At 38.4% G+C, this 19,734-nt stretch overlaps 1 long non-coding RNA gene across 1 annotated transcript; it reads left to right on the top strand.

Moving 5' to 3' along the window:
- The first annotated feature begins 428 nt into the window (after positions 1–428).
- Positions 429–18,239, top strand: LOC143684749 (uncharacterized). Its single transcript, XR_013176144.1, has 3 exons — positions 429–518; positions 889–995; positions 18,049–18,239. It is a non-coding gene; the product is annotated as an uncharacterized LOC143684749 (long non-coding RNA).
- The last annotated feature ends 1,495 nt before the right edge of the window (positions 18,240–19,734 follow it).

Below are 19,734 nucleotides of genomic sequence, written 5' to 3'. Positions count from 1 at the left end.
TAGAAAGGGACAAAAGTGAGATTCCAACCCAGTGCTCTTTCACTCCAAAGCCCATGTTCTTTCTGCTTCAAAAACTACTCAAGACCCTATAATCACTGAAATACTAGCACCTGTATTTCCTAGGGCTGCTGTAACAAAGTACTGCAAACCGGGTGGCTTCAAACACCAGAAATTCCTAGTCTCACAGTTCTTGGGGGCTAGACATCTGAAGAAAGTTGTGGACAGAGCCATGCTTCAATTGTGGAGAGTCGTCTGTTCCATGCCTCTTCTACCTTCTGCAGCTGCTGGCCATCCATAGTAGTCTCGCCTCTGTCTTTCTTTCTCTGTTGTCTGAATTTCCACTTATATGGACACAAGTAATACTGGATAAGGGCCCACCCTACTCCATTATGACCTCATTTTATGTGCTTAATTCCATCTGTAAGAGCCCTAATTCCAAATAAGGCCACATTTTGAGGTCTATGGGTTAGAAATGTGACATAACTTTCTGAGGGATACAAGTCAATCCATAACAGCTGGTGAGCAAAAGATTACCAGGAGGCTTTCTGGTATCCATCACATTATTCTACCTGGTTATGGTTTTCCTGCACCTGTTAGCTAGACCCTAGTAAGAAATGTTATGGCTAAACTGCTAAAATGCTGGCCATGAAGTTCATGGTGATTCTGTGGCTGGGACTTTCTAATCCTTTTCAGGCTGGGCATCCATTTAAGGCCTCAGAGGTCCTCGCCTTGCCTCACAACCTTAATTCCCACCATCTATGGACAGAAAAGAATTTCAGGAAGGTTGAATAACTTCGTTAGAGCATGACAGATAAATCTTTAGGACGCTGGGCTTCCAAGTTGTAGTTTGTTGAATGGGAAGATAACTTTTATTCTTTCTTCATCCAGGGGTGACATGCAAAACACAGGTCACTAAAGAGATCTCTAGAAAATCCCCCACTTTTATTCTCTGCCCATGTCCAGGAGAGATGGTAGAGGAGAGAAAGAAACAAAAAGTAAGTAAGTAAAAAATACAACAACATAATCAACAAAAAAATAATCCTTTATTGGATCTTGGAAAGCAAAAAGACAAGAAGGCAAGAAATCATTTATGATCCTGCTGTTACTACAAACACTTTGCAAGGACTCCACAAAGCGTTTTATATTCCTAGAAGGAAGACAAAGTACAGATACTAAAGGTTATTGTCCACTGGACATTGACCTTTTTTTCTGAAAGGCTTATGAGATTATACAAGGAAAAACCAGTACAAACTGGGGAGAGCCTCCTTGATTTTTTCTTGTCAGAAGTATAAGGTCAAGATGGGCTAGATATAAACCATGAGAAGAACATGCATTTTTTACCCAAAAACTGCCAAATCACAGTTGCCCTTATTTCTAGGATAAGGAAAAAAAAACATGGCTTCCTTTTTATCTTAGGAAATAACATCTCCACTAACTCCATAATCTGTTAGTTAGGGCATGTCCTCCTCCTGAATATATCTTAAAAATCTTGAGAGGGCGGGCCGCGGTGGCTCAGCGGGCAAAGTGCTTGCCTGCTATGCCGGAGGACCTCGGTTCGATTCCCGGCCCCAGCCCATGTAACAAAAACGGAGAAACAGAATACAATAAAAACAAGAAAATGTTTAAAAAGATGTTTCCCTTTCTTCCTTCCTTCCTTCCTTCTATCCTTCCTTCCTTCTCTCTGTCTTTCCTTTAAAAAAAAAAAAAAAAAAAAAAAATCTTGAGAGAGATCCTTTGTATTTAGTTAAAGCTAAATCTGAGGATTTGACCAGATTTGAAGCCACTGTACACAACCAACTCTAGTGCATATACTCAATTCTCAGAGTACACAGATGAGACAGGCAAAATAAATAAGTAGTTTGTTTATAAAGGACTGTACATTGGTTGTCATATAAACCTTGGAATGAACAATAACATTTCATTATTCTAGCCCTGGGAAGGGAGCACAGCAGCTTAGAAACATGCACTTCTGAAGGGAAGAGAGCATTCCTTGAGTTCTTTCACCTTTACTCTGATGGGGAAATGGGCTTTTTTTTTCTTTTATTTTTTAGCAAACAACACAGGAGATCAATGTGTTCAGGAAACAAGCATGGCATTTACCCCACAAGTCTCTGAAAAGACTCTGCTTGGGTGTATGTGAGCTGGGTCTTAAATTGAGCCCTAAAACTACACTCTAAGATTCGTTTAAGAAAAACTGCTGAAGGCCTACTATGGTCCTGGCACTGTTCTAGATACTGGAGATGTACTGATAAACAAGGTGAACCTTTATGTCCATCACCCATCGTGTATTTCCACTTAGTTACACATCCAGCACAAGTCCACAACTTTTTAAAACAATATCTTTATTGAGAAATATCCACACACATTAATCAATGACTTATAATATCATCACATAGTTATGTATTCATTTTTAGAACATCTGCATTACTCCAAAAAAAGAAATAAAAAGATAAAAGAGCTCACACATCCCATACTCCTTACCCCTCCCTCTCGTTGTACTACAATCCTAGTCCTAATACAAATTCTGTAAGGTTGTTCATTGAAAGAAGGGATGAATTTAATACCCACAAGATCACAGAAAAACAAGCAGAGAAGAATCCTTACTGAGAAACTGTCTTCTCTCTACAACTGGCTTTCCAAGGACTATTTTCACTTTTCCACTTTAAATATTGCTACAGGGTCTGGTTTGGGGCTAAAGTAATGGGAAGGAGGGAAAAAGTCTGTTATTCTATAAGAAAATCAGAATCTGAACAGAGGCAGGAAAGCAGATGTAGTTCATGGAAACTAAATGTGGGCAATTAGAAAACATCATTGAAGCATTAGATATACATTAAAGTAGCAGCAAATATATCATTGGTTAGCTGAACAATGTGACACAAACACACACGTAATTAAATGATACACACAGGGTTGTCCTCTATTCCTTCTAGTCTAGGAGTTCTGAACATCAGTTTCACAGACCTTTTGGATAATTTTAGAGGATTACGGCCTTGGATGGGAAAATTAATATCTTTCTTTTCACCGACCTCTAACTGAAATTTAGCATTTCAAAATACAGTAGTGCTAATGGTAACTGTAACTTTGTCACCAACAGGAATTAAAGATATTTCATTTCACACTAGCCATTGAAGGTATCTCAAAATATCATTTGCATTCATCAGTACTACTAAATTGTGGCAATATTAGTCACACCTCCAAATTTTGATATGTGACGTGATAATAAAGAAACAACTATATTATTTTATCAACTTTAATTTTAATAAAAATATTTTGATTGCTGTGATGGTTTGGAGCTATGCACCCCAGAAAAATAGGCTGTTAAAGTTAATCCATTCCTATGGGTGTGAACCTTTGTAAACAGGACCTTTTGATGAGGTTACTTCAAACAGGGTGTGGCCCAGGATACGACCTATTATTGAAGGTCTTAGGGAGAAAAAAAAAAAGCCACAGGGGAAGCAACCAGAAGCAGAAAGTCAACAGGAACATGGAAAAGCAGAGAGAGGTCAGGAGAGACCATCATGAGCATTGTCATGTGACAGAGAAGCCAGGGACCAAGGAGCATTAGTAGCCATTCCCAGAATGCTAGTTTTGGGGAAGAAAGCATCCTTTTAATGATGCCTTGATTTGGACTTTCTCTTAGCCTCAAAACCATGAACTAACAAATTCCTATTGTTCATCCCAAGCCATTTCATGGTATTAGCTTGAACAACCAAGGAAACTAAACAGATTTTAGTGCCAAGGGAGTGGGATGCTGCTATTACAAATACCAAATATGTGGAAATGGTCTTGGAATTGGGTAATGGATAGAGGCTAGAAGAACTGTTAGGAGCTTGATAGAAAAGGTCTAAATTACTTTGAAGGGACTGTTAGTAGACATATGGATGCTTAAGATAATTCTGATGAGGCTTTAGAAGGAAATGATGAGACTGTGTTATTGGAAACTGGAGGAAAAGCAATCCTTATTTTAAAGTGGAAAAGAACTTGATAAAATTGAGTTCCAATGTCAGATGGAAGGCAGAACTTGAAAGCAATGAAACTAGATATTTAGCTGAGAAGATTTCCAAGCAAATGTGAAAAGCAGGCTGGTTTTTCCTTGCAGCTTAATGAAATGAGAGAGGAAAGGTATAGGCTGAGAATTGAACTCCTGGACAAAAAGAAAACAGAACTTGGCATAGAAAATTCTGAGCTTCCAGAAAATGAGTTCCCAGATATGCTGGTTTGAAATTGTTGTCTACCCCAGAAAAGCCATGTTCTTTAATCCTCATTCAATATTGTTGGGTGGGACTTTTTGATTAAGTGGTTTCCATGGAGATGTGACCCACCCAATTGTGGGTGGAAGCTTTGATTAGGTGGTTTCCATGAAGATGTGTCTCCACCCATTCAAGGTGGGTCTCTTACTGGAGTCCCTTAAGAAGGAACTATTTTAGAAAAGGTTTCTGAGCCCACACAGTCAGAGACATTTGGAGAGGCAGAAAGAAAATGCCCCCAGGGAAACTATTTGAAACTAGAATCCAAAGGACCAGCAGATACCATCCACATGCCTTTCCAGATTTGCCTTTCTTGAGTCAGGTTATCTCTCTCTGGATGCCTTAGTGGTTTTTTGTTTTTATTTATTTCTTTATTTTTGCATGGGCAAGCACCAGGAATTGAACCCAGGTTTCCTGCATGGCAGGCAAGAAGTTTGCCTGCTGAGCCAACATGGCCCACCCTGGATGCCTTAGTTTCGACATTTTTATAGCCGTAGAACTGTAAACTTGTAACTTAATAAATTCCCTTTTTGAAAGCCATTCCATTTCTGGCATATTGCATTCCACAATATTAACAAAGCAAAACACCAGAGAACAGTGCTTCATGTGAGGGTTTAACTGAACGTAGAAGTCAGCATTTCCAAACCTGATTTATTCAGGAAAGATCTGTAGAAAGCCCTTTTATCTAATAGTTTGGACCCCTAGGATCTATATGCAGAGCTGACAAGATTTTGTGAGATCTGAGCACAGCCTATGCCAGCCTGGACCGAAAGGAATAGAGTAGTAACAAACTGAAGGAAGAATAATATCAGGGTCATTGTCTAAGGACAATGAGATCTGGAATGAAGAGATCTCTTTTGGCCAAGTGTGTGGAAAAGCCAAGTGTTTGGAGGGGCAGGTCATCCGTCCTAGTGCTTGAGTGTGTGGGCCCTTTACCCTGTTCAGGAAGAGTACTGTCATCACAATGCTTGGAGAGAATGGGGCCTATGTCCTGGCTTTTGTGGAGATCCTGGCTACCATCTTGATGCTTAGGGAGAGCATAGCCACTGGACAAAAGTTTGGAAGGGGTGGGGCTGCTGCTTCATCGGGCCCAGAGGACAAAGATTAGTTCCTAGATAACTCTCAGAACCTAAAATCTAATAGAGTTGTCCTTCTGCATTTCCAAATGTTTGAGACCCATGATTCCTGTTTCCTTTCCAATTTCTTGGAATGGGAATATTTACCCTAGGCCTGTCCCTCCATTTTATATTGGAAGCAGATAACTTGTTTTGTAGATTTCACAGGTACACAGACAGAGAGGAATTGTGCCCCAGGACAGACCATACCCATAACTGATCTTGATGAGACTCTGTACTTATCATTGTTAATGAAATGACAGAAGATGTTACATTGGAATGCATGCATTCTGTATGTATAAAAAATATGTCTTTGGGGGTTCAGAGGTGACTGTGGTGGTTTGGAGCTGTATGTGCCCCAGAAAAACATGCTCTTAAATCTAATCCATTCCACTGTAAGTAAGAATTTTTGATGAAGTTGCTTCAGTTAAGGCGTGGTCCACCACAATCAGGAGAGGCTTTAATCCTGTTACCAGAGTCCTTTATAAGCATAATGAAATTTCAGATAGAGGGGGGGAAAGGCACAGAAGAAGCAGGTCCAAAAAAAGAAAAAAAAATCAACAAACGGTGTTGCAATAACATGATTCATAGAAAATGAATGAACTGTGATGCCAACCATACAGCACACAAAAAATAAAAAGAAAGAAGGTTACCATCCACAATTGGGTGGGTCACATCTCCATGGAAACTGTAAAAAAGACCCCATCCAACAATATTTAATGAGGATTAAACAACAAGGCTTTCCTAGGGTACATGACAGTTTCCAATGAGTACAACCTTGATCCTTGATGCTTAGTTTATCACATGGTAAGGCATAAAACAACCTCTTCTGGCCTCTCCTTTCTCTTGTGTGTTCTGTTGAATTTGGCTTCTGGTTGCTAAACGGGCCAGGAATTGAACCTGGACCTCTTGCAGGGCAGGTGAGAATTCTACCACTGAACTACTCTTGCACCTCCTGTTTGTGGTAACCTTTCGATTAGGTAGATTCCATGGGGATGTTGTCTGCACCCATTCAGTTGGGGTTGTATACTGGAGTCCTTTAAGAGGGAACCTTTTTGGAAAGTGCTAACAGAGCACACAGAGCCAGAGATCTTCTGGAGATACAGAAGGAAAACACCCCTGGGGAGCATTATGAAATGAGGAGAGAAAGTTAGCAGACGTCACCTTGTGCCTTCCCAGCTGACAGAGGTGGTCCAGATGATACAGCCTTTCTTGAGTGAAGGTAACCTCCTGTTGGTGCCATAGTTTGGACATATTCACAGCCTTAGAACAGTAAATTTGCAACTTAATAAATTCCTTTCTTAAAAGCTGTTCCATTTCTGGTATATTGCATTGTGGCAACTTTAACAAACTAAAACAACAGGCATCCAGCTAACCCCTGATGCCAGTCTTCAGGAAGAAAGCATTGGCTTGATTTGGTTTGGGTTTTCTCTTAGCTAATAAATTCCCATTGCTTAAGCAAGCCCATTTCAGTGATTAGAAATGGCCCTAAAACTTCCCTTTCATTGTGATGGAAACAATTAAAGTCCATTTCCCGGAGAGGGGTGTCCCTTTTCATTTGGTGGTGATTACACATACATTTTTAATACATCTAGGGATAGAGGTCTAGATGAAGGGTCAGTCACATCACCATAGGACACAAGAGACTTCCCAGCTGGGGAGGATTTCAGCTTAGTCTGTAACCCAGATATCAGCTGCTTGGATACCCTTGAGTCTTTCTGCTTTCAAGCTTCTATTGCCGTTTAATATTTAATTCAATCATGTTAGTTAATCAACATACATATACTGGGAATCCAGTGTCTTTCCACATATCTCTGAGGATTCTTAGGAGTGGATGCTTTCCATTCTCTTCATCATTTCTGGCCCTGCCTTTTAGCTTTACCTGAATTCTGACTCCACATCACATCTTCATTTCCTGTACATGATGAACTTTTTCACACCCTGTATTTGTTTTCTGCTGCGGCTGTAAAAAAAAAAAAAAAGTACCATAAACTTGCTGTATTATAACAGCATAGATTTATTCTCTTATAGTCCTGGAGGTCAGAAGTCTGAAATCAGTCTCACTTGGTTGAAATCAAGGAGTCAGCAGGCAGAGCTATGCTCCCTCCAGAGGCTCTAGGGAAGAATTGGTTTCCTTGCTTTTTCCACTTTCTATAACTGCATTCTTTAGCTCATGGCAACTCCCTCTCATCTTCAAAGCCAGCAGTGTAGCCTCCTTCAGTTCCCAAATTACCTTCTTCTGTGCCAAATCTCTCTAATTCCCTTTTATCAGAATATTTGTGATTACATTTAGGACCCACCTGAATAATCCAGGATAATCTCTCCATATTCAAGAGTTTTAACTTAATCACATCCTCAAAGTCCCTTATAAAGTAACATTCACCAGTTCCAGGGATTAGGATGTGGGTATCTTTGGTGGCCTTATCTAGCCTACATGCACCCCATTATGTTAGTGGTTTTCCAAAATACAATTGACACAATTTTACTGAAGTTGTGGGGCAGTGTGTTTATGTGTGTGTGTGTGTATCATTGAGCATATGTGGCGGTATGTGGAGTCCAGGTCAAGTTTAAAGTACTCACCCCAGCCCCCTTAAGTAACAAGGGAGACATAGAATGCGTTCTCGGTCACGTGAGTCTCCCAGCTACTTTCTCTGTCTCAGAGGACTGTGTATCCCCTTTCTGGGTTTCATGCTCAGTTGTCTCTAGTGTTCTGACTAATTCAAAAGATTAAAGAAATGATAGAAATCCAAGTGTTACGTGCAGAATAAGATTGCATTTACCAGAAAGTAAGATAGTCTTGTGGTTCCCAATCTGCATGGGAGTGGCCATATCAGCTCCATCACTCACTAACTGGGTGGCTTGGGGCAAGTATTTAAACTCTTCAAGTCTCAATTTTCTCATCTGAAAAACGTAAATATTCATACCTATCTTGAAAAGTAGTTACGAGCATTAATCAAGATAATGCAATACATGTGATGCGTTTATCACGGTGTCTGGGGCACAATACAACTATTATAAGTGCAATAATGATAACTAAAAATACCCATGGAGCATGATTCTTCCACGTTGTAAAAAAATATGCTATTTTAGCTGCAGGAAATCTGTTCTTAGTGTGTTCCATAAAAGCTTAGAATTATGTCTCTAGGTCTACTAAAAATGTAAAAAAGTATAACGGCCATAGTTAAAAGTACTGAGCATCTACTGTGTGCCAGGCACTGGTAAAAACAGTCTACATATATTAACTCATTTATTTCTCACAAAAACCCCATAAGAGAGGTATATATGCTTACCCCCACTTTAAAGATGAAGAAACTGAGGCACAGAGAGGATGAAAAACTTGTCTGAGGTCATATGGACAGTAAGTGACACAAATCAGTCTATCATCTGGGAATTTTGCATTCTTCTCAGATAGAAAAAAATTTTCTAAATTCAGGACCCCAGGCCTGACATGTCTTCGCAGATTGAGTACAATAGATAATTTTTGTTCTTGCATAATTGATTTATCCTGATGTTATATATTCAGAGTTTAGTTTAGGAGAGAAATTTGATTTTCAATGAAATGCCTTTAGGAGCACCAATAGATGATTATCAAGCCTAAATTTGAAAATCTTTGCACTTCACCTGCTGCCACCATACTTTGTCCATGTATTTCCCATGATCTTACTTTATTATGATTCTAGTTTATTCTGCCCCTGAAGGTTGCTTGCCATCATCATGTCATACCATCTTCTGTTTTTAAATGATTTCTCCATGTTCCGATTTCCTGTGTATTTTCCATTTTCTACATCTATCAAACCAGGTAATCAAATGCTTTCAAACATTGCCAACATTTCTACTGGAATAAAAGCCCCTGGATCCATCTTTCAGAAAGTAAATATAACCCTCATGTTTTCCAAGGCACATAGCTAGTCCTAAAATGGGGACCTAGTTCTCTTTAAGTGTTTACTGTATTATCTTTTTTTAACCTCCCTTGGAAGAACTCAATTTATTAGCAATGTCAGCCTTTTAAAAACAATTTTGGTTTTCCTATTTTTTGAACATCAGCTCTTGCAGATATACAACACTCTCTTTCCCTGCAACAGCTTGTCCTGGAAACCACTAGACATGTCAGATATACTTGAGGAGGTCCGCAATACGTGACAAGGCCCTCTTATACCTGGATGAGACCAACTCTCTTTGTCACCCCAACCATCATTACCAAGAGTGGACATGGGTCTCCTGAACTGTGGGCACTCCTGACAAGACTCCCAACTCTTCCTTCCCATTCTTAGTCACAACCTCACCTCTGCCATCTGCTTGGATATTTTAGGAATTTATCTCATTAAGCCATCTATTCTTGTCTCTGTCAATCACTCCAAAAATCACAGGATGTTTAAAACATCCTTGACCCACAACTCCACCTTCCCTGGGACAATCTGGGTGGTGAGCCAGTCCCAGCCTTCTCTACTCCCTGTTGCCCTTCCCTGTTTAATTCCTCTCTATCGCACTTATCACTATCAAACATAGTATATGCTTAACTTACATATATGTTTTTCTGTCTCCCTTTGCTAGAACAGAAGCAACATGAGGACAAAGGATTTTTGTTGTATTCCTCAGTCCCTAGATTGTTTGGGCCTGTTATATATTAGGCACTCAATGAATTACATGGATTTATTTAGAGATAGCTGGGATGTGAGCCCCACACCACTAGCCCTTCAAGGGAGGGAGGGTAAGAGTCTTTTCTCTCTTTGACTCAAGAGTGGCATCAATAGTACCTCTGGAGGTCTTAAGATGTGTTCCTTAAGAGGGACATGGCGATTGGTGTCCCACTTCTAAGCTGAGATATCTAAATGGCAAAAGATTGTCTGGCTGCTGATAGAGAGGTGGCTATTTGATCCTCCTAGGATTTCAAAGTTTGTCAGAGAAAGGATGGTTGAATATCTCTCCTGGAGCAGATATAGACTATATATGGGAAAGCCAGTATAAAGTTATCCTAAGTTCTTTCAAGAGCACAACCGTGAGGGGCTATGCTGATTTGAAGCTGTTATGTACCCCCAGAAAAGGCCGTGTGTTCTTTTAATCCATTCCTCTGGGTGCAGACCTATTGTGGGTGGGACCTTTTGATTAGTTTCAATTGAGATGTGACCTACTCAATTCAAGGCATGTCTTATTCCTTTATGGAAGTCCTGTATGAGGGGAAAAAGGCAGAAAAAGCCAAGAGAGCTCAGAGAGAGAAAAGCCCCAGAGATGTTAAGAGAGGGCCCACAGAAGCTCAGAGAGGAGGCCACTAGAACCAGGAGCTGAAAGCAAAGAGACCCAGACCAAAGAGGTCCCAGAGTGAAGGACTATCAGACGCCAACCATGTGCCTTGCTATCCAACAGGGGAACTCTGGGTGCCAGCAGTCTTTCCTCAGAGAAAGTATCGTCCTGTAGATACCTTAATTGGGACATTTCCATGGCCTTTGAACTTGTAAATTTATAAACTAATAAATCCTCATTGTAAAAGCCAACCCATTTCTGATATATTGTAACCTGGCAGCTTTAGCAAAATGAAGCAGGGATGATGGGAATTTAGCAGAAAAATAATGAGGGGAGGCTGCTGTATTCTTAAGAGTATGCTGAAAGAGCTAGTGCCCAACCAGAGTGAAGATGCACTCACCCAGGAGAAGGGAGTGGCCCTGGAGAGACTGTCAGTGGTAGGTGAGATGGGAGAGGAGGGCATATCTCTGAAGAAACAAAACAGACCTGTGGTACGAAAATCAGCTTTAAACACCAAGAGAATCTTCCTGCGCTCTTTACCACTATTATCTCTCCCTACTGAAAACAACAACTGCTACCACCGCCCCTCCCACCCCAAAGTGAGCAATACAGTGGAAGAAAGGACCGCACCCAATTCCTGAAGTATGCAGTTTCCCACTCTTAGGGGCCCAAGACAGGGAATGGGAGCCATTCTCTTTAAATCGACTTTGCAATTTGGATTCCTACACAGGACTGGACATTATTAATGGTTGAGTTCAGTCTGCATTTAACAGTGAGGGTGACAAGAGAACTTTCTATTCCCTAAGAAGTGTGCCAACTGAAGCCCACATTTTTATTTAGTAGAAAAGGGAAAAATATTCCCACCGAATAAATTTAAGGAGATAGTTGAAGACAAAAATAAAGTTGCTTTGTGCTTTTACCCCATGTAAAAAACAGCAATTGTGTAATAATAACAGAATTATCAATTTTGAGGGCAGGAAGGGATCTTGGGGACCATGTAGTCCAATATTTTCATTCACAACAAGCAATTTGAGGCCCAGAGGGGTGAAATGTCCTGCCTAAGATCCTTACAGCTGGTTGAAAAGCAGAACCAATAGTTAAACCCTGAAACTGAGACTCACTATTGGAAGCTAAAAATTGGTAGATAATCCCTAACCTCGATCTTGCCATTTACTTTAAAGCTTTCTCCAATACAACTGGTGGAGAAAAAGAAAGTATGGCACCATTTTCAGAATGACACTTAACATGTCTCTTGATCTCTTTCTGGTGATGGGCTGGCAGAGAATTCAATGGCCGCAAGACTTCTAGGCAAGAGGATGCTTGACAAAAACATACCTCTCCCTTTCCTCCTCCCCCCTACACACCATCTCCTGAGCCCTGAAGTCCATTTAACAGGTCAGGGGGAAAAAACAGCTCTACTTTTTGTTGTACAATTATTGCTGAGGCCTGACAGCAAATGTCTTAGGAAAAGGTGACATTTAAAAAAAAATGTTTACGATCCCTTCATGAGGGTGAGCTTTGGTAGGAGAGAGAGTAGCGGGGCGCCTGAAAAGAGATGACAAGACCCACTTGAGATAGAAAAGGAGCCAAAATGGGAGACAAGTCACAAAGACAATCTCCACCTACTTCAGAATTGTGCATAGACTGAGTCTTAAATCTGTGAGAAGTGGTCAGCGATTGAAGAACTACTCAAGGTTGGAATGCCCTTACTCTGCTCCATTGCTCATTACAGGTGTGTTGTTTCTGCAAATATTTTGTATTATGTCAGCACTTTGTGTAATAAAGTCGGGTGTAAATCGTGCAAGGTGGTAATTGACTGCAGGTCCCTGAGAGTTCTCACTGAATATTTAAAGTTAAATACCATGCTGTTGGAAAGTCCTCTCTCCCCCAAAATAATGATTTAGTGTAAAAAAAGAGAGTCTTTCTATTTCAAATTGCTACAAATTCAAATGTACCTTTTAATCTACTCTTTTCTAACTTACCATTTCTGAGACCAAGAGGTAGATGAAAAATCAATTTTGTGTTGGTGATAACCTGATAACCCTGATGGGTGAGGTAAACATTTGCCGAAATGTTTCAGAGGAATAGGAACAAAGTTCTAAAATAAATGCACACTCTGTTTTCATTATGAATTGCTCTGGTAAATCTCAGATGTTTGTTTTTTTGAGTCAGGAACTGCTCAATTTCCTCAGGAGGCCTTCATCTTATCTGGAAATGTCTTTACTTTAGGGGGCAAGCAGGGTCATTAAAGAAGATACCTACTCTGGTGAAATCAGAATGATATTTATGATGGGCAAATTAATTCTCCTTCAATTAACGACATGTCATATTTATGACTTTGCAAGAAGATTAGCTTTAGGAAAAGGAATTACTTCCACTTTTCCCAGGCTCAAGTTTTGTTCTTTTCTTTCTCCTTCTAGAGGACAGAATGTCCATCAACATGAAAATAAACACAGTGGGTAGTCAAAATATTTTAGAAAATTCTAATTTAAACAAGAAGGAATAAACATGCTTAGAGAGTGTTCACTGATTTGATATTGTAGTTCTGTTTGAGATTTTCAGAACAGAGGTTTTGAAAATAAATATATTCCCCAATATTATGGGAGCTGTTAAATGAGATAGAATTATACAGTATTACTATGATCTTACCAATATCCTCAGATATGGAGGATATAGGAACTCTTCTAGGGGCAGTCTATAATAATTAAGTCAGTTTCTTTCCCCCCCTTCTGTAATACTGAAAGAAAGACCACCCTAAGTCATTTCTACTGTCTGATCCTTCCTAATCCTTACAACTACCCTGATACATTAGACTAGAAGGAGTTTGTCCACAGCTCCAGAATTTGGACCACTACCCACATAATGGGGAGCAGAAAAGACAGGTTGACTACGATTCCACAGGCTAAGTTCCACCAGAGCCACAAGTTTCTTGAAGAAGACAAAAGAACATTTCAATGTGGATGGATGTTAAATGGGCTCACTTAAAAGAGGGGGCTTCTATCACTCCCTGTTTAATGTAATTCAGCACACTTGCAGTGATCCTGACTGTGTACACGGCATCATGTGAAGGACACAGGAGAGACAAAGGACAGAGAGACCAAGGCCTTGACCTCAAGAAGCCACAGTCTAATAAGGAGGATAGAAGTCATCAGACAGCAGCAAAATAAGAAGAATATTCTCCCCAGGGAAGACTGGAGATTCAAAGAGGGAGGGAGTCTCTGGTAGGGAACTTAGCAACTGACATTCATCTTGAGATGAAGCAGAGGAATAAATCAAGGTCTGCACTAGGTGTCCAACCCAAGGGACTGGAGGAATGAACATGCTTTTAGCAAAAAAGCTAAGTCTGGAGAAGGTGGCTTCATTAATACATTTGGGGTAGGCTAAAATTCAAGCATCTCAGGCAAAATATTTTAGAAAATCAGCATTTGATTTTTGCAAATGAATAGATCCATCACTGAGAAACCATAATTTTTGCCCTAGTTCTTCTTGATAATTCAAATGGTATGACAAAATGGTTTTTGTCCCCAAATACATTTATTTATGGATATAAATATTGGACTGAATCCTAACACACTCAATTAGAGGTGTCTAATTTGTAGGTGTCTCTGCATGAAAGCTTGTGGGCATTTTAATAACACAAATAAAACCTCTGCCTTCTAAGTAACTAATGAGTTTTTACATTCTAAGTTCAAAGAATTGTAGGGGGGCAATGGGTGGCTCAATGGCAGAGTTCTCGCCTGCCATTCCGGAGACCCTGGTTTGATTCCCAGAACCTTCCCGTGCAAAAAACAAAAAAAGAAAGCTCAAAGAATTGTGTCACTACTGTTGCATGTTTTACAACCCATTCTCAAGATCAGTTTTGGACATCGAAGATAATTGATGCTGGAAACTCTTAGGCCCTCAATGAAAAGAACTTGAAAGATCATTTGTGCATACACACAAAAACAGCAATTATTGAACCAAAAAAAAAGACAAAATAAAGAGGAAAAAAATGGTAGTGTTCAAACACTAAAATAGAATATTGTGTTAATATTCTTAAAAGAATAATATTGTGTTCAATATTTATGCAAGTATAATGATGTTTTGTTGGCAATAAAAGCACAGGTGTTTACAGAAAACAATGGAAATTTTCTGTTAACTAGAAATGATTCCAAAATTTGATGCTAAAATAGCCAAACATGTAAAACAGATTAAAAATATAATGAAATCAGTGATCACTATCTAGGATGGAGAATTTAAAAAGTGAGAATTTATTGAATGAGAAATAAAATAAGACTAATATGTAAACATTTTATGTATATCTCCATTCAACTAGGTACCAGAGATAAAAACTACATTGTCCATTTATATTTATCATAATAATTATTAAAAATTACTAGAGGAAGAAAATAAGGAAGTAAAAATTTATTAATGTTTCACTGGTGTTTTTTTAATTAAACTTTTAATTTTGAAATAATTTCTAGAAGACAAGGCTTCACTTTGTGATTACAATGGCATTCTAAGGAACAATTCAAAGATTGTATATAATAATTTCTGTATCTGCCCAAAGATGGAGAACTGAATAAACACTGGAGGTGTTTGCTAGCTGCCGGAACGTAATATACAAGAAATGGAATGGCTTTTTAAAGGGGGAGTTTAATAAGTTGCTAGTTTACAGTTCTAAGGCCGCAAAAAACACGTCCAAATTAAAGCAAGGATATAGAAATGTCCAATCTAAGGCATCCAAGGACAGATACCTTATTCCATAAGGCTGATGAAGTTCAGGGTTTCTCTCTCAACTGGAAAGGCACATGGCCAACATGGCAACATCTCCTAGCTTTCGCTCCAGGCTTCTTTTTCATGAAGCTCCCCCGGGGATGTATTCCTTCTTCATCTCCAAAGGTTCCAGGTGGCATGGGCTCTCTGATTCTTGAAGCTGGGCTGGTCTCTCCAAAATGCTTCCTTTTTTAAAGGATTCCAATAAACTAATCAAGACCCACATGAAATAGGTGGAGTCACAACTCCTTGGAAGCTATCTAATCAAAAGTTACCACCCACAATTGGGTGGGTCACATCTCCCAGTAGATAACCTAATCAAGTTTCCAACCTATAGTGCTGAATAGGGATTAAAAGAAACGTTGCTCCCATAATATTGGCTCAGGATTAAAGCATAGCTTTTCTAGGGTGCATAAATCCTTTCAAACTGGCACAGTGGCTCTGCAACCATTTTTAGACACACCACGGCAGTGCCAACTGAATGCGGTTAAAGCAATTAGGTTTAATTAGGCAAGATAAATGTATAGGAGAGTTTAAGTGAAACAACAGAACTGCTTCAAATGAAGAGCAACTGTGATCTTCAGCAAAAATTTAAATTAATTTTGGACTTGCACTACTCAAGTTGTTTGAAATGAACTGTTGTTTATTTGGTAAGATTTTGATAGCAAAATCGTACAAAAAACACAGTTTGACCATTTCACTTAGAAAAGGTTGAAATATTAAAACAAAATTTTAAAGAAAAATGTTTTACCTAAATTAAAATAAACTGCATGTCACCTACAAAAACGGTGATATTCCAATAGAATACATTGATTAGAACAAGGAGACAGAAATGTGTACACAATTATAAAAAAGAAGATTCACTTACAAATAATCCCAAAATAAATTTATTTAAAGACTATTTTCTAATCATAAAAGATCAATATATTCTCTGTATTGAAAAAGATTAGAACAAATGCAGCATAGTGTTATTTTCAATTTTCTTTATACTACAACAGCTTTGAAAACTTGGAAGAAAGGAAATTTTTAAAATATCCTATTGATCTAAATTTTGCTTTAAGAAATGGTTAAAATCACAATATGTGATAGCAATTTATATGATACAATTAGAATATTTTGTAGCATTTTTTGGTTTTACATCAACAAAAAAATTCTGATTATGAGAACATAATTAGTTTTGTTGAAATTAAGACAAGAAAAATTAAATTGTATTAAATTAATGTACACTGTACAAATTATATGTGTGGCTTTATTTTATTACACATCGAAACTCACTGGCTTATCAAGAGAGCACTCAGAACTGGGCCATGATAATTAATCTAAGCCACCTTTCATAATTTGCTGATATGTCAGTTATTTAGAAACCATTAACATGTACTTTTGATTTTGTCAACATGGAAGTATTTGTCAAGGTAGATAGGTGCAACAAGGTTTGCTTAACAGTCTGTTAGTTTGATTCATAAGTTTTAGATGTTGAGATGTAGAGTACTTGAAGTCCAGTGGCTTCTTCCTCCAGGTTTGGAGATGTTAGGGGCAGGCCTGTAGGCATAGTATTTCTCCCCAAAATGTCTTCCCCATTATTGAACTGAAATATCTACCTTTACTCTCTCCTTACCTTCTTTTTTTTTTTTTTTTTTGGTAGCTATTCTTTTTTTGGCCATTAGTAGAATTTTCCCCATTCCATTGAAAAAAAACTTTTCTCAAGCCCTTCTCTGGCCTCCACAGTTCTCTGGTTTTACCTCTTACTCCCAGGAGCCCAACAGCTGATTGCCCACACAGATTCTCCTCAGAGACAGGAGAGGGCTGTGCTCAGAATCTGCTGATTTTTTGTCCTCATGCACATACTTCCATTACTTCTCTCTTTCATCCCTCAGTGTGCCGGAGGTGTTTCTAAGGTACTTCTTCGTGCCACTCAGCTTCTAATACTATTTACTTTCCTCTCTACTAACTCTTTTTTCAATTACCCTGGAAGAATTGGTGCTTCTCTTTTCTTTGGTGTCAGCAGCCTTCCTTTGCTTGCTTCTGGGCCACTTGCCTATGGAATTGGGTAAGGAAGTAAAAGCTGCTAAATTGTGTTAAGCTTCTCAGGTGACAGAGGGCCTCCCTTGTGGTAGGTGCTGAGGATCTGTTTGCCTGGCCCTCTGCTCCCTTAGTTCTGGTGACCTTATTGGTACTGAGCCTTTGCCAAGATTTTGATTATTTGCCTAGCTCAGTGATCCTTGGTCGTTCAGTGACTGATCAACTCATTATGATCAACTCATAAGCCAGTGAGTTTCGATGAGTAATAAAATAAAGCCACACATATAATTTGTACAGTATACATTAATTTAATACAATTTAATTTTTCTTGTCTTAATTTCAACAAAACTGCTAATTATGTTGTCATAATCAGAATTTTTTTCTGTTGATGTAAAACCAAAAAATGCTACAAAATACTCTAATTGTATCATACAAATTGCTATCACATATTGTGATTTTAACCGTTTCTTATAGCAAAATTTAGATTGATAGGATATTTTAAAAATTTACTTTCTTCCAAGTTTTCAAAGCTGTTGTAGTATAAAGAAAACTGAAAATAATACTATGCTGCATTTGTTCTAATCTTTTTCAATACAGAGCATACATTGATCCCTCATTGAGCTTTGGGCCTACTCTCCCATATCCGTGTCCTCATAACTTCTATTTTTCATCAGGCCCCTGATCTGCTCCTGTTCCTGACCAGCGCTGTGGGTCTACCTTCTGAGTCTTGGTTCTTCATTGCCTCCCAGAGAATGATGTAGTGAAGGAAGAGCAGTAAAAGTCTCGGTCAGATAAGTGATTTACTAAATTATTATTTCCTCAAACTCCATGTACACCTGAAACAGCACCAGTCCCAATTTCTAAATAACTTACTGGAATTTTTGTTTCCAAAATGCAAAAATAATAAATTTTCTTCCAAATAACACTACTATACTTGTTAAATACTGTAATTATTTTTTTCTTGAAATTTCTATGGGCTTACTGTTTTTTGATCCATAGCAATACTATTTATAGACTATAATATACTGCATTTTTATACTCTTAAAATATGTTATGAAAATCAATATTATGGAATATCTATAAACACATCAATGTCAGTGTGTGTGAAGAGTTGGGGTAGGGGAAGGGCTAGGACTTATGTCTTCTATCATAATTTGATACAGATTCTACAAGGATCATAAGATACCAGTTTCGGAAACTTGCAGTTCTTGGATTTCTGCCACCTGTAATTAGTGATGTTTCATTTTTTTCCATATGACAGAAAAAAAGGGGCTCATTATGATCGTAAAAATAAAGATAATGAGGAGTTACGATGGTATTAAGAAAAAGGAAAACTAAAAGTTTTCAAGTGAAATCAGAGCCAAATTCTAAGTAACTAGACTTATCTTCTCAAAATGTCCATCACCCTCTCCTAGTTAGACCAGGGCTTTGTCAAACATCAGACTTCAAAACAAAAATCCTTGTTATCCAAGATTATCTGACTATCTACATAGTTTTATTGGTAAAGTTATAATGATTATTCTGTGCTTTCTTTTTCTTTGCGTATGGGTAATTAATTAGGCAGTTTGGGATTGTTTCAGGAGCCTGATTCATATATTTCGTCATTCTTTCATTCATGGATCCAGTATTTACTATGAGAGCCAAAGGTTACTTCATGTATTCATAGCCAAGAACATAGCCAAGTGACCTTAAGCAAGTTACATGGCCTCTCTGAACCTTAGTATCCTATCAAAGATGGCAATGCTCATATCCACCTTTCAGAGTGGTTATCAGAATTGAATAAAATATCATCCAACCTAGCATGGTGCATGGATGTTAAATACTTAATAAAGGTAGCAACTATGATGACCGTTATTGATATAGAAAATTTGTTGTTGTTTCTGTTAAACATACATGCTGCAAACCCAAATAAATGGCTGTGGTTTGGAATAGAGCCTTTTTGTCATTTCTAAATTGCCCTTAGGTCCTCATTTCCATTCAAAATGGGATTATGGGGAGGACAGTTGAGATATCAGTAGATAGTAATTCCTTCAAATTACATTGAAGTTGTATTCAAACTCTCAATGAAGTAAAAACTCTGGAATTAAAATGTTTCCAGACCTAAATATGTAAATTAATTAAATTATCTTTTAGATTACAAAATTTATATATTTAATTTTAAAATATTGAAATTTTTTGTTTAATGGTTTGGACTGTGAGATGCCTTGGGGCCAGGATATGTCTTATGCATCTCTCTATCCCTAGTGCTGGGTGCAAAGCCTGGCACAGAATGAGGAACAGAACCATTGGATCTTTGGTGGCAGCGGCGGATTATCTCTCTATAAATCCTAGAAACACTCAAATTACCTATATTCACTCAA

Source organism: Tamandua tetradactyla, chromosome 5, assembly GCF_023851605.1.
Source record: "Tamandua tetradactyla isolate mTamTet1 chromosome 5, mTamTet1.pri, whole genome shotgun sequence".
NCBI lineage: Eukaryota > Metazoa > Chordata > Mammalia > Pilosa > Myrmecophagidae > Tamandua > Tamandua tetradactyla.
Note: the sequence above shows the minus strand (reverse complement) of the source record. Positions and strands in the feature narration are given on the sequence as shown.